This window comes from Rhododendron vialii, chromosome 8a (assembly GCF_030253575.1).
Source record: "Rhododendron vialii isolate Sample 1 chromosome 8a, ASM3025357v1".
NCBI lineage: Eukaryota > Viridiplantae > Streptophyta > Magnoliopsida > Ericales > Ericaceae > Rhododendron > Rhododendron vialii.
In genome coordinates this window covers 16,900,347-16,915,617 of record NC_080564.1, presented here as the reverse complement: position 1 = coordinate 16,915,617, position 15,271 = coordinate 16,900,347, and positions in this window count along the sequence as shown.

Genomic DNA, 15,271 nt, shown 5'->3' with positions numbered 1-15,271 from the left:
GTGATTCTGGCCATTAGGGAAAAGACCGGATTAAGCCGGTGACCCTAACGCTCAACGGTTGTTATTGACCGGATCATTCTTAGGGAAAAATTCCACGGGCTGCCTACTCGTGGTGACTCTAAGTTTTGATATTGGATCCAATTATGAGACATTTATTCACTGGCATTTGGTTCTATCGATATTGATTGTGGTTCCCCATTTTGTTGGAGATTGGTTTGTGATCACCATTGAAACCTATTTGGTAAATGATTTATGGCCTTATTTGTTGGTTTGATGTACACCTTCGTATGCCAAAATATGTTAACGTGATAATCTATTTTTAGCCATGTTTTAGAACTGTATTATTATACATGCTTTACTACTCACTGAGCTCGTCAGCTGACGGATTTATTCCAACTTCTTTTTCAGGCAAATTGGGCAATTAGGAGGACTCTAGTGGCATCTCGGGGACTTTTTTTTTTGTTGACCTCCTTAGGGCATCTCATCCTAGCTTACTGTTTTATTTCATCGCTTCCGCATTGAAACATTTTATCAGACATCTGGATTCTTTTATTACTGTTGGAACGTTGGATTTTATTTGGTTCATGGGATGTTTGTGCCTCATTCTTTTTATGGAATTTATTGGTTGGGGATGTTCTGAATAAATAAAAATGGTTGACTGATTGGTGGATCTTTGCTTGGGAGTTTTTATAAATTTTCTTTTTAAGGCTGCATGTTCTACGAGCTTTGGTCTTGTGGTTCATGGCCGGTCACTTCTCATTTTGGGACGTGACACAACTCAAGGAGAGAATATACTTGTTTTGCAGGTTTCGTTGATTGCGTCTTCGGCGTTGAGGGGATGCTTGTTTTTTCTTTTGGCTTTTGTGAGGGTGTTTTGTTCGGCCTTGTTTGTTTCTGCAGTTTTGTTGGCCTTTGTTTTGATTGTCAGGTTGTTTTAGTTTGGGTTGTTTGCGTATGGTCTTATATGCGTGGACAAGTATGGATGTTCTTTCTTTTTTTGATTTTAATGGGATGATTTTGTTTGTTGAAAAAAAGGAGAGAATATAGTTGAGAATATTAGTGTGGAGGTGATGGTTTGATTAATGATCGCGGTATTGAATGGACTGATCTGAAAGGGCGAAGAAGGAAAACAATTGATAAAAAAACCTTGGCTGATAATGTTCTCTTCGAGTATTATTCTCTCTTACAATTCTCTTTGTGAAATTTGAAAGAAATGTCTATTATTTCGTAAGGAAAATGGTCAGTACTTGTGTGCCAAGTGGACCAATAAAATCTTGACAGGTGCATTCCACACTGTTAGACCACGAGGTTTGCGACACTCAAAATGGTCTTGCGAGTGCGACTTTGACCGCCATGGCAATCTCTTCTCCTTCTAAACCAGAGTCACTATATTGCCCTCCATTCCAACATGAGCAATGTCCAAGCCAAGCTCTACCTTGCTTGTACTCAATCAAGCCTCAAAGGGCCTCTTGGGTCCTGCCATCTAAATGAAAGCCAGTGTCTTCTTAATATATCATGTGTCTTGTACTCTCTCTTTGATCCTAACCTACTTAGTGTTTGTACCCACTTGGTGTCTGTAAACTTGGTATCAGAGCCATGTCTTCCATTCTAGCTTAAACCCTCTTCTGGGAACTTCTTTTCCAAAACTACTTCAAATCTTTTCTAAAAGAAAAACTTGAAGCGTATGCTCTGTGGTTGCCTTCACATGATCCTCCACATCAGAAACTTCATCAACTATTTTGGTTAAAAGAATTTTGTATCAGTGGGTTAAAGTACCTTGAGACTTTTGGCTATTGAGCAGTGTGTCTCGGTTTTTCTACCCTAGTATACAGAATTTTATTAATCAGAATTGGTTGAAGATCTATACGTTGAAAAAGGAAAAAGGTTTGTTGTACTGAGGAAAAGGAGAACCCAGAATTCTACTCTTAAAAATGAATCATCTGTTTACCACCCACTCCTCTGCTACGTCATCCTTAGTCCCTTCATGTTCCTCCACCAGTAAAAATTCCTCATCTTCTTCTTCTAATCTTGAATATTTGTATGAGTTTGAATACCTTCCTGATGATAGTAAGGTTCCTCTTACTGATCTCCCGTTCCTAAACCTCTATAATGCTTTTGTCAGACCACAAACTTCTGTAAAAAAGACCGTCACTCAACTTTTCTCCACAAAACGCCCAACCTCCGTAAAAGAGTATGTTCAAGCCTCTAAATTTGATCAGTGCTTCATAGCAGCTACAGAAGCTGAACAACTTTTACCTTTGAAAATCCCGGTTGATTTGCCTTACCTTTGGCAACAACAAGGATTTACCCATCTTCACTTTGGTGCAATCCGCTTGGCTGTTACTTTCCATGGAAGAAAAGGTTTACCTGTTACTTCCAGACTTGCTCTGGTCGATACCAGGTTTTTACAGTATCAGCACGCATGTATTGCTACAATCCAAACCACTCTAAATGCTGGAACTGTGATTTTTACCTTCTACCCCAATTTCAACATGCCATTAGCAGATCCTCATCTGTTATCCGCCTTGAAGGTCCAAGTTCAAATTGGTGGTGCCTCCCAAATCTCCTCCACATATGCAGCCACCCTTCACTACCAAATGGCCTACCGTCTCCAAAACCATGCCTTTGATATGTCCTTACCATCCTCCACAGATGAAGCCCTTTTCCTCACTATAAACGCACCTCACCAAGCTTCTTGTGTCCATGTACCTCGACAAATTTCCCGTCCTGAGCTTCTCAAGCTTCTCCCAGAATCTTGGGTTACAGCTTATGAGAAAAACCATAACAAGCCCATACCTGTCCAAACATCCAACCCAACTTTCATCACCAAACCTGATGGTACCGTGGAAATTACTTTTCCAAAAGAAACCTCTGCCTCATCTACAACCCATCCTATTATTTTTCCCTCAAGAATTAATATGTTTGTGGATGGTTCTAGGCCTGGTCCTCCAATTAAATACTTTGATCCCATTGGCCTTCCAGTCTTCTATTTCAAAAATCCAGAAACAGGTCATTGTTATTTTGATGCCTGTGACTGTGACGATTGTTTAGAAGATAGTCTCCTAGAAGATGACGAGGACTTTGAAGATCCATGTCCATGTTCCATATGTCCTTCTTCACCTCCCACTCCTTGTAAATCTCCACCTCCTCCTCAACCCCCATCTAATGATGGTTCGTCGAGTCAACCGAGTGGATGTTTTATGTTCACCTCACCCGCTTCCTGGACTGAAGCAGATTTTCCTCCTTTGGAATTTCATAATTCCCAAGAAAGGACGACTCATCGGCATAAAATTTCAGACTTTACTACCATTCTCCCTGATGGTAGTACCAAAGCCGTTTCAGCAGCAGAAGCAGCAATAAATTGGCAATCAGCAAATTCTCTGGCTCAGAACAAAATTCTTCAGAGAATTGCTAACTCCCAGCAAAATTTGGAGAATGTTGTCCATAAGAAGTTATCAACTTTGGAACTACTTATCAGAGATCTGCAGCAGAAATGTTCACCAGAAACTTCTCCAGATGGCCTATACTAACCAAGCATTTTCAGCAGCTTTTTCTCAAAAGGATGCTGAAATGAAGCACCTCAAAAACCAGCTTCACTCACTTCAAGCTCAGCAGTATTCTCAGCAAAAAAGCCCATTTGACATGTTCCCTTCTTACTCTCAAGAAAGTTTGTTTGGGTATCCTCAAATGTCTCAACCCTTACCTATAAATCCTACTTCAAGATTTGGAGAGTCCAATATCTTTGGGAGCTCATCAGCTTTTCTTCCTCCACCAAAAAGACCATCTCCACCAAAACTTCCTTTCCCAAAGCCGCAGATAAAACCTGTCCAGCCTCCACAAAGTCCGTCTCCACCATCTACATCTACATTTACTCCAACTCCCTTCAAACCATATGACCCAAACTCAAAGTCACCCCAGTTAATGGTCCAACCAACGTCTAGCCCTGCTAAAAATCCAATCTCCACCCTCCTACATACCTTAGCCACTATACTTGAACCAACCATTGAGTTTGATTCAGATACTGAATCTACAAACTTTATGCCAATTCCTCATGTTTTCATGATGAACCCTGAGAACCCAGAGGAAAATGTTGAAGATCCCATCATTGAAGTAGGTCCTGAGTTTGATACACCCCCTCAAAATCCAACGTTTGATTCCTTCTCACATTCCAACATCCATACCCAAGGTTTCTCTTTTGACACCATTCCCCCGTCAAAATGGTTGGATAAACTTTATGAAATTCATGCTGGGTGCACAGCTGCTATGCTCTCTCCTAATGCTACACTCAGTGATGTCATTACTAAGTGTACAGCGAAATTCCTTGGCCGTCTCCGTCAATGGTATTTAGCTCTGGGTGAGTACCGACAGCTACAACTTAAACAATTGCCAACCCTTGATCAATTCATCTCAGTCCTGCATACTGAGTTTCTTGGTGACCACAACAACACAAAAGAGTTTGTTCGAGAAGAATATCTCAGCATGAAGTGCTGTTAATTCAAAAGGAAAGATCTCGAGACTCATTATGACCGTATGTCTCAGAGATTTTACCTTCTCAACGGCATGGATGATGTCAATCTCAAGCAAGCCTTTCTCAATTCCCTTCCTGAACCATTGGGAAATGAGACAACAAGATTACTTCAGACAAAAGGATTGACGCTGAATGCAACATCTCTTGGTGGTATTTACCAGCACTCTTTGATTGCCTTGGAAAAATTGTGCAATCACCAGAAATTTCTCAGAACTCTTGAAGAACAGGGAAAACTTCTTGGTAAAGCATGTGATCGTCCTGACCTATCTATAAAGTGCAAAGACAAGAAGTGCACTTGCCGTCCTTCATACCGGAAGTCCAAACACTTTCAGAAATGGAAGTTCCAATCTCCTGGCAAGTTTTCAAAGTTTCCAAAATCTGGCAGGTTCTCACGCCGGAAGAAGTGGAAATTTTTCAAGAAGAAAAAGTTCAGAGGGCAGCGAAAGTCTGATCGCTGTTACATATGCGGAAAGAAGGGGCACTATGCAAAACAGTGTCCAAATAAAGCAGCAAGAGACAAAATGGTGAACTCTTTAGCTCTCATTGATGATGATCTTGCAGATGCTGATGTCGAATCTCTGTTTTCTATCGACGATGAAGCAACAGATGAAGCAGTCCTTGCATTTACCTTTGATGATTCAGACGATTCCTCAGAATCAGGTGACTCTTCTGATGATCCTGACTCATTCCCCTATGAAGTCCAAACAATTGGGTTTTCCAACATCATGCTGGCTCAGCCTTTAGCCAAGGTCAAAATATTGCTTGGAAAATATGAAAAACCTATACCAGTCATCGCTTTCTTTGATACTGGTGCAGCAGCCTCCATTCTCAACCCAGCAATTCTCCCCAGGTCTTACTGGCAGTCTTGTTTCAGACCCTTTACAGCAGCCAATGGAGAAACATTTGTTATCACTCCGATAAGTAAGCCTGTTTCCATTCAACTTTTTCCTGGATACACCATAAAACATCAAGTCTATGGTTTTGATCTCCCAGGAAAAGATTTATTGTTAGGTTTTGATATTCTCCAAAATCTCAGCAAAGTTTCCTGGCTCAAAAAAGGTTTGAAATACAAAAACTATTTGTTACCCTGGACCACCCAACCAAATCTCTTTTCCATAGAAACTTTCTCCACCATTAAAGAAGCCATAATCCAAACTTCCTGTGCTGAATCCCATTCCCAGTTTCTCACCAAATGCTCCAACCCACTTTGGAAAAATCCAGATTTCTTCATTTCTCTTCCCTTTAAGAAAAATGAAGACATTAATCCCACCAAAGCTACCCATCATGGAATGAACCCAGAACACTACCAGCTTGCTCTTCAAGAACTCCAGCAACTTCAATCAGAAGGTTTGATTGAGCCCACAACCTCTCAGTGGGCATGTGAAGCATTTTATGTCAACAAAAGAACAGAGCAGATAAGAGGAAAGCTTCGCCTGGTTATCAACTACCAGCCTCTTAATCATTTTTTGCAGGATAACAAATTTCCTCTTCCTCGAAGAAGTGTTCTTTTTGCAAACTTGCCTAAAGCTCAAATTTTCTCAAAGTTTGACTTGAAAGCAGGTTTTTGGCAGCTGGGCATCCATCCAGATGATCGTCCCAAAACTGGTTTCTGCATTTCAGATCACCACTTCCAATGGTCAGTCATGCCTTTTGGATTGAAAACAGCTCCATCCCTATTTCAAAAGGCCATGATTCGGGTATTTGCTCTTATACTATCCTCAGCCCTTGTCTATATAGATGATATCCTACTTTTTTCTCCAGATATTGAGTCTCATGTTGTCCTACTACAAATTTTTCATTCCTTAGTCCAAACCCATGGTATCATGCTTTCAGAGAAAAAGATGTTTCTTGCTCAACCAGAAATTGATTTTTTAGAGATGCATATCTCTAAAGGTCAATATACCCTCCAGCCTCATATAGCCTCCCAACTTGACCATTTTTCAGATGAAAATTTCACAGTCAAACAAGTTCAACAGTTCCTTGGAATTGTTAACTATATGGCTGATTTTATTCCCAACCTAGCCCAATACCGAACTCCTCTCTCAGCTCTACTAAAGAAAACCCCTCCTCTTTGGTCAGCCTTTTGTACCAAAGCTGTAAAAGACCTCAAAGCCCTAACCAAAACTCTTCCTCCATTAGCCATACCTTCAGATGGAAAGAGAGTCATTCAGACAGATGCCTCTGATCTATATTGGGGAGCAATTCTTTTGGAAGAAAATTCAAATCAAAAGCGCAGAATTTGTGGATACAAGAGTGGTGCATTCTCTCCAGCAGAACTTCATTACCACTCTACTTACAAAGAAATTATGGCAATCAAAAGGAGCATTGAAAAGTTTGAATTTCATCTAATCGGTCATCATTTCCTAACTGAGACTGATATGATAAGTTTCCCCAGCATGCTCAAGTTCAAACAGAAGCACCTTCCAAAGGCACAGTTACTCAGATGGGCAAATTGGTTTTCCAATTAGAGTTTTGATGCAGTTCATATAAAAGGAAAAACAAATGTCCTCCCTGATTTTTTATCAAGGCTCAAAAAAGAAATCAACCAGTTTTCAAAAATAAAACCACATTCCTTTGCTCCTGGTTGCTTTCCCATGATTTCTTGTTTCCATCCGGTCAATTTTCCTATCCACCTTCAGTGTCATCTTTTAGAGTTAACCCTTCTTTCTAGATGTGTCCAAATGTGTCAAAACCTTCAACATCTCTGTATTTTCAAGTATGGTCTTGATGAAGGTCCCATAAAAGGTCTACCATTCCATCCTGTTTATCCATTTCTCACCCAGTTTGAAGTGTTCTACCATAATGTCTTTTATTTCAAAAAAGAAGCTTTTCTCCTCTTATGGTATCTAGTTGATGTATATACTATAAGTGTCTGTTTTAATAAATCAGCAGTCTTGGTTTATCTGGCTCATGCGGCGTTCAATCAAGTTCAACCACTAGAAGATTTCTTTCTGAAATTTCTCTTGCTCTTTGGCAACATACCCTACTGGCAATAGAAGATCAGACAAGTCACTACAGGTCCAGACGAAGATCTCCAATTTGCTTTTTGGACAACTCGCAACAACAGATATCTTCCTAATCCTGATGGTTCTGTCACTTGGAGAAAGGAGTATCACACTATATTCCTTTCACCATATCAAGAGTCCCCAAGCATTGAGATCCACAGTGGAAATTATCTGGTCATGACTCAAACAATGTGTTCACTCAATGGATTGACACCTGCAGAAGTTTCCTCATCTCTCCTCCATTACGAGTCTGCAAACTGGAAATTCAATGATACTTATCCGGAAGAATGGTGCCAAAATATCCGTTATCTTTTGGAACAGTATTACTTGACTGATAGAGATGAAGAAAGTAGTTCAGATGATCCAGAGTGACAAGAGTGAAAATTATTGATGATTACTGTTTGTTGTTGTATCATATTATTGGTGTGTACTGTAATATAAAGTGTGATAGTATTGTCCTCTTTCCGGAGAGGGGTGAAAGTCTAAAGTCTGTAAAGTAAAAGTCAGGAAAGTAATAAATGTAAAAGTAGTCAGGAGTCAGGAGTATTAAGTAATAGGTAGAAAAAATCCTACGTAGATGGACTAGTAATAATGTGGTTGTACTATTCTATGATGTAAGCGGAAGACACTATGATGTAACCGGAGAACCCTTTTATGCCTATAAAAGAGGGACTCTCCCAGTTGTAAAAATAAGTTAGTTCAAGTTAATGAAAGCCAGTGTCTTCTTAATATATCATGTGTCTTGTACTCTCTCTTTGATCTTAACCTACTTAGTGTTTGTACCCACTTGGTGTCTATTAACTTGAGCGAACATATATGTGTCTGGTAAACAAGCATTTTGGAGAGGGGTCGTGTGCAATTAGCCTCTTTCAAGGCGGCACAAGTCCTTATTCACAAGGATATTGTGCCTTTCGGGTTCAGTTAACGTCCTTGTGGGCCCAAAACTAGACCGGACTGGACTATTATGTGGGCCCAAAATTGGACCGGACTGGACCATTAAAAAACTGGATATAAACTGAACCCGTGCCTCTCCCCTTGAGAATACTCTCTCGTTGGGGCGCAAGTCGCCAGAGGCAGCACACAGAAGGTGTTGCAGACACTTGTTTTGCAAACTTCAATGGTAAATTCCCTGGACTTAAGTTAAGGAGATCCTTTTGGGTTGCAGCAAGAACATACGGATTTCAATTATGCAATAGCTATTATTAAAGATGCATCAACTGAGGCACATCATTGGCTTATGGGGCTGCCTGTCCAAATGTGGGCAAGGCATGCTTTTGACAGTAGGGTGAGGAGTGACCACATCACAAATAATCTGGTTGAGTCTTTTAATATCTGGGTAGGAAATTTAAGAGGAAAACCTGTGTTGACTTTGATTGACAACATAAGAAGTAAGCTAATGGGAAAACTTCACAAGAGATATGAAATAGCTTCAACATGGCAGTCTTTGGTGACCCCTATGATTAGGAACTTCATAAGAGATATGAAATAGTTTCAACATGGAGTCTTTGGTGACCCCTATGATTAGAAAAAGGTTAGATGAAGTGGTTGATCAGTTTAGGGTGTGTAAAATAACCTTTGCTCGGGGTGAGGAATACCGTGTTGTTGAAGGAGTTGTGTATCATGTTGTTAATCTAAGGGCTGGGATCTGCTGTTGCAAAGTGTGGGAGATCAATGGTTTGCCTTGCAAGCATGCTGCTTCTTGCATCTCCCATAAGAGAATGAACATTGAAGAGTTTTGTCATACTTATTACCATAGGGATACATATTTGAGGGCTTATGGTGAAATTATTCACCCTTTGCATGATGAGACAATGTGGGAAGAGGTACCAGGTGAATCAGTGCAGCCTCCACCTCTAAAGATGTTGCCTGGTAGGCCTAGGAAATCTAGAAGGAGGGCAGCTGATGAACCTGCCCCAAGGGGTAGCGAGTCTAGAAGATCATGCACAGTCAGATGTGCTAATTGCAAAGAGATTGGCCACAACAAAAGAACTTGCCAAAGAGCTCCTGTTAGAGTCTCTAGAAGGGGTAATGGAAGCACAATGAGGGGTAGTGGAAGGTCATAAGATGCAGATGTTGGTGATCCTACTGGTGCAAGTACTAGAGGTAGGGAATTGTCATAAGAGGAAGAGGGAGAGGCACATCTGCAAGCACAAGAGGAAGGGGCACATTTGCAGGGACAAGAGGAAGGGGCAGAAATGCAAGAACATCAGGAAGTGGCACAAATGCAGGAACATCAGGAATAGGCACATATGCTGCTATTATCAATTCTCAAATCACAGTAAGAACTAACTTGGTTTATTAATACTGCCCATGTCAATTCTTTAGTATGCTAATTGAATGAATTGTGTGTGTGTGGAGCTGATATCCAACCAACCCAATGGAGCATGACTTGAGCATGGATCCAAGGCTGCATCCCTCTCTCTCTCTCTCTCTCTCTCTCTCTCTCTCTCTCTCTCTCGTACAACTATAGTTATACATCATTTTGTATTTTATAAAGCAACTAGAGCAGGGTTATAAACCCGAAAACCAAAAACATGCGCCAATATTTTTTTATCCTAATGTTGGTGTGTTCCTCCTTTTTGCCTCAGATTGGTTTTGGCAGAACAAGTGTTCCATTTGAGAGGGTTGATGCAACATCTTTTGTTTAACTGGTAGGTCTAGCCTTTAAGTATATTTTGACTTGGCAAGTTTGGGCAAACCATAAACGGCTGAGTTCTACGGGTAGGAGGGCTAACGATATATTCGGAAACCCCTATATTTTAATATGGAAATGTAAACGTGGGCACATAAATTGAGGCCCAAAAGTTAGGGCTATTTTCTCATTACGTTCAGTTATACAAGAGTAAAGGAATAATTACACTCTACATCCTTATATACTAATCTATTTACATAAGAGATTAATTATGCACTAATTGCACACTACACCCATAACTTAATAGGAAGAGTGGTTTTCAAATCCCCTATATTTTCTCCTATATTTTGGGCCATAGGATCGGTATATATTTTTTCAATGGGTGAGATCTACGGGTAGAAGAGCTAACGATATATTTGGAAAGCTTCCTTAATTTCGAACAAATTAACGAGGGTACAAATCTTCGACTGACTTTTATCTAAAGATACCTTTTATAAAGCAACTGAGCAACATACTGCAAGCTTATTGGCCAAGATTGATTATCTAAAGGCAATAATGAGTTATTTGATTTTTTTAGTGAAAGGGCAAGAAATTCATTGATAAATACGATGATTACAATCTACCGTATCACTAATACAATAGATACAAAGACCTATTACATATAGGGGGACAGATAATGGATCTAAATCAATTGAAGGAGTCGAGTCCAACGATAAATTGATCAGACGATCAGGTGTTAGAGCCACGCATGCTACTTAACTACCCACCCCAACACAGAAAATACACCTGGAAATTTAGAACAAAACAAAAGAAACTTAAACTAATGCATCTGAAATCACAATCGTCCACCGGACACGAGCAACCCAATCAAATCCGAAAAGCGACGCCGCAGAATTCTTGATCAGAGCCACCTGAACCTACAACAAAACACAAACAAAACACAAAACCCCGATTGAAAGCAGCCGATATTCACGCACAAGCCGGACCTAAAATGGTCGATCGGTTCGGACAGGGAAGGGAAGAATGAAGAGGGGAAGCCGGAACCGAGCAAAGAGGAAAGAGGGGAGGGGGAAGAGCAAAGAGAGTTTCGATTGGACAGGGAGGGGGAAGCCCGAGGTTGGGGGGGGGGGGGGGATCGGAACAAAAGAACAACTGATCAGATTGGGGAAGGGGAAATAGGAAAGGGGGAGCTGACCTGTTGTCAACAGGAGAAAGAAAAAGGAGAGAGAAGGGGAAACCCGGTAGCTCGACGGGAAGGGGGAACAAAGAAGGGGGAGGCGAGCACCGGGGGAGAGAGGACCGATCATGGCGTGAATTCGGTAGCAGTGGGAGCTTTGCTCCAATCGAACAACTAGGAGGGCGGATCTGTGGAAGTTAGGGAGTGGCGGTTGCCGAATTGCGACGGAAGCTGTCACGTGGAGGGAGACCGAAGGTTGAAAGTAGATGCTTATTAGGGGTGGAGGGTGGGTGTTACGGTGGGGAAGAGGCGGCAGCCTCCCCAAAAACCTAGAACAATGTTTTGCTTCTCTTGTACGCTGTATTTTTAGATAGAGAAAGTGTGTTGTTTCCAACTTTAGTGGTGTTGTATTTTTAGTTTATTTGATTTGTTATTGGTAAATTGGTTGAAGTTTTCCCCTATTTCTAAGCAAAAACATTCCTTCTTCTGTGATTGGAGCTAAAAAAAAGGTAATAATCTATTTTGCTATTCTTCTTTTATACTTTATCTACCGAAATCACCTACTAAATCCTATCGCAATTTTTATTATTCTTCTTCTTTACTTTCTCTACCTCTCTCACCACACCACCGAAGGGCTCTGTTTGGAACTTATGAAAAAGAAAGGAAAAGAAAAAAAAATTAAAAAAATTTCCCTTCCATTATTTGGTTGGGAGAGAGAGAGAATTAAATAAATATTTTAAGTTCAGTAAATAGTAATTTTTCCCATCTATTTTCCTCTCATTTTCCTCCTTTTTTTCTTTTCCTTTCCTTTTCTTTCTTTTCTTTTCCATATGTTCCAAACAGATAGTAAATCCATTGTTTCTGCCAAAATCTGGTTCATGGATCGTCTCCACTCTCTCAATTTATCTGATGCAAACCTTCTTCAGTCCTCTTCTCACCATCCTCTCCTCCGCCTTCAACAAGCCCTAATCCCATGCAGGTGTAACCGATTAACTCTGTCTCTTTAACTCGCTGATTTTATTTATGTCTCCCTAAACTCGCTATTTTTATCTACACACGGTGGAAGCTCCATCGATCCCCATCGCCATCGGTTTCACAGTCGGCCGTCCTTACAACTCCTGTCGGGCGTCCTCAACTTTGCTCACCATAGGTTTGGGTCCAAAAACTGGGTTTTAATTGCCGAGTCCGGCACCGTCCCGTCCCGAGACTTTCTTCCTTCCCCTGCGCTGCAGCCCCATCGGGTCCTATTTTCTGCCCCTATTGGCGTGAAGCAACGGTACTTGAATCCCAGATTTTTATATACAGTTGTGGTCCCTTTTTGCAATTGGAAACTAATTTGAAGCCTATTTTGTGTGGCAACCAGTTGATGATGGTTACAGATGAAGGGGAAAAGACAAGCTGGAAAGGTGTTCGACAAAATGCCTAAGAAGAGATGAAGAGGTAGGAGAGTGTGAGGGGAGGGCTATACAAAGTTTGTTTTCTGGGCTCATTTTTTTGGTGTCGGTGTCGCATAACTCTGTTTTGACAGTTCATTATAAATAGTAGATATTATTTCAGTGACGGGGGCATTTTTTTTGATTCTCTGACATCTGGATGTTTAATGTTAGTTCTTTAAAGGGCCCAGGTTTGGTAGGGGAGGAGCATCAGGTGGTTCGAATGACAGCATTCACTGAGGTATTCTATGCAAAACGGAAGGTTTTATTCCATATGAATGCACTCTTTTTTGGTTGTTTAGCTTTTTGTTTCTTAATGATTTATTTATAATTTAGTTATTCAACCGATCTACAAACCCATTAGAAACCTGCATTGATCAAAAATCTTGGAAAGAGTTGAATTGCTTTACTTGCAAAAAAACTTTTGCAGGCTGATACTGTTTGTAAAGGGTTCAGAGTAAGAGTTTTTGAACCTGTCTCGAACAAAAAACAGGTACTCATGCCTACATTCTCAAGCTACCATAGGCATTTAAACCTTTAGTTGTTTTAGACCACCATGCACGTGACGAACTGTTATATTACAACTTTGTGGCTTACAATTTCATATAGTGCATTTTATGCCAATTTATTATGCTTTTTATGGAAAAAATAACAATGGAGCTTTTGAGGGTTTTTTATTGTTTGGTTTATGAAGCAAACTACTTGATTTCAATCAATTTGTAACCTGTCTCGACCAAAAAACTGGTACTCATGCCTTCATTCTCAAGCTACCGTATGCATAAAGCTTTAGTTGTTTTAGACCACCATGTACATGACAAACTGTTATATTACAACTTTGTGGCTTCCAATTTCGTATAGTACATTTTATGCCAATTTATTATGCTTTTTGTGTAAAAAATAATAAAAATGGAGCTTTTGAGGGTTTCTGGTTTATGAGGCCTACTTGATTTCAATCAATTTGTGTGCTTTTTTTTCCTCTCTCCAGGCGTGCTTCTATATTTCAGAAAAAGAAAAAGAAAAAAAAGACCATGGGAGCTTTCATGAAGATTGCAAGAGCAGGTCCTTATGTGGTATATATGTAGTGGGGTAAACCGTTGAGTGAATCTATTTTATTGGCTTTCTAAAACTCTTCTAAAACGCGGTTAAAAAAAAAAAAAAAAAACTCTTCTTAAACAAAATTTGACATAGAATTGGAGGGTTAGGATTGCAAGCTCTCACCCTCTCCTAGAAACAAGAAAGAATGATCTTTCTCGTTCATTCATACGTAGCCACAACCAACCCCCACCCCCCCCCCCCCCCCCCCCCGCCGTCTCTCTCTCTCTCTCTCTGAGCAAGGAAGATGGAGTGGGAAAACCTTAATTCATGTTTTCATATTGCTCTATTTATTTCTGATTTCTAAGTGTTTTATGATCTGAATCATCTGATTTGTGCGTTTTCCTTCTCCTAACTGCAGCTATGCCCATCGTCAATACCCTGACCCAACTCGACTAGAAATTGGTTTTGGTTTTTCAGGTGTGATTGATTTTGAAGACCATAATAGACGTGATGGGATTGTTTCAACTGCTGCCGTCCGGTTTTGTTAAACCGCCCGTCACTCTCTCTCTCTGAGCAAGGAAGATGGAGTGGGAAAACCTTAATTCATGTTTTCATATTGCTCTATTTATTTCTGATTTCTAAGTGTTTTATGATCTGAATCATCTGATTTGTGCGTTTTCCTTCTCCTAACTGCAGCTATGCCCATCGTCAATACCCTGACCCAATTTGACTAGAAATTGGTTTTGGTTTTTCAGGTGTGATTGATTTTGAAGACCATAATAGACGTGATGGGATTGTTTCAACTGCTGCCGTCCGGTTTTGTTAAACCAACCTCTGAGCATTTGAATTCCATTTTCATGAAATCATGTCACTGGAGGTATGGAAGTTCAACAAACGGACAGAAATCAAAACTGCACAACAAAGCGGAATTTTCTATGGAGATGGAGAAATCCTTAACGCAGCACACGTGAATATGCCTTCCTCCTCCTTTTCGTGAATGCGATCCTATTCTCCTTTTGGTTCGTGAGTACGAGTCCAGTCCTTACTTTAGTTGTTTGTCTTCTCCCACTTTATACTTCCTTATGGCTTATTTGAAATCCCTTTAATGTCTGTTTCTTTGTTGTTTAGTGGTGATTTGGTATAAAAATTTAATAAGGATTACCCATTCCTCACTCGAACCACAGAATATCATTCCTATAGAATATTGCAATGACTTATGACATGGATAACGTCACTATTTTTGGCCATGTAAGATATTCTACTAATTTTATGGTATGTGGACTCTGTATTTTTTTGAAATGTGTTCAGATTGTCAATTATTGGAATTTGGCTGACTTGCTGCTACTTCATCAATGGAAGTAAAAGTTAGTTTTTCGCCCACATTCTTACCAACCCCAATTAATTTGTGCCCTTTCATTGGGGATGCGGCAAATTTGAGGTTACCATTTGCTTTTGAAACCT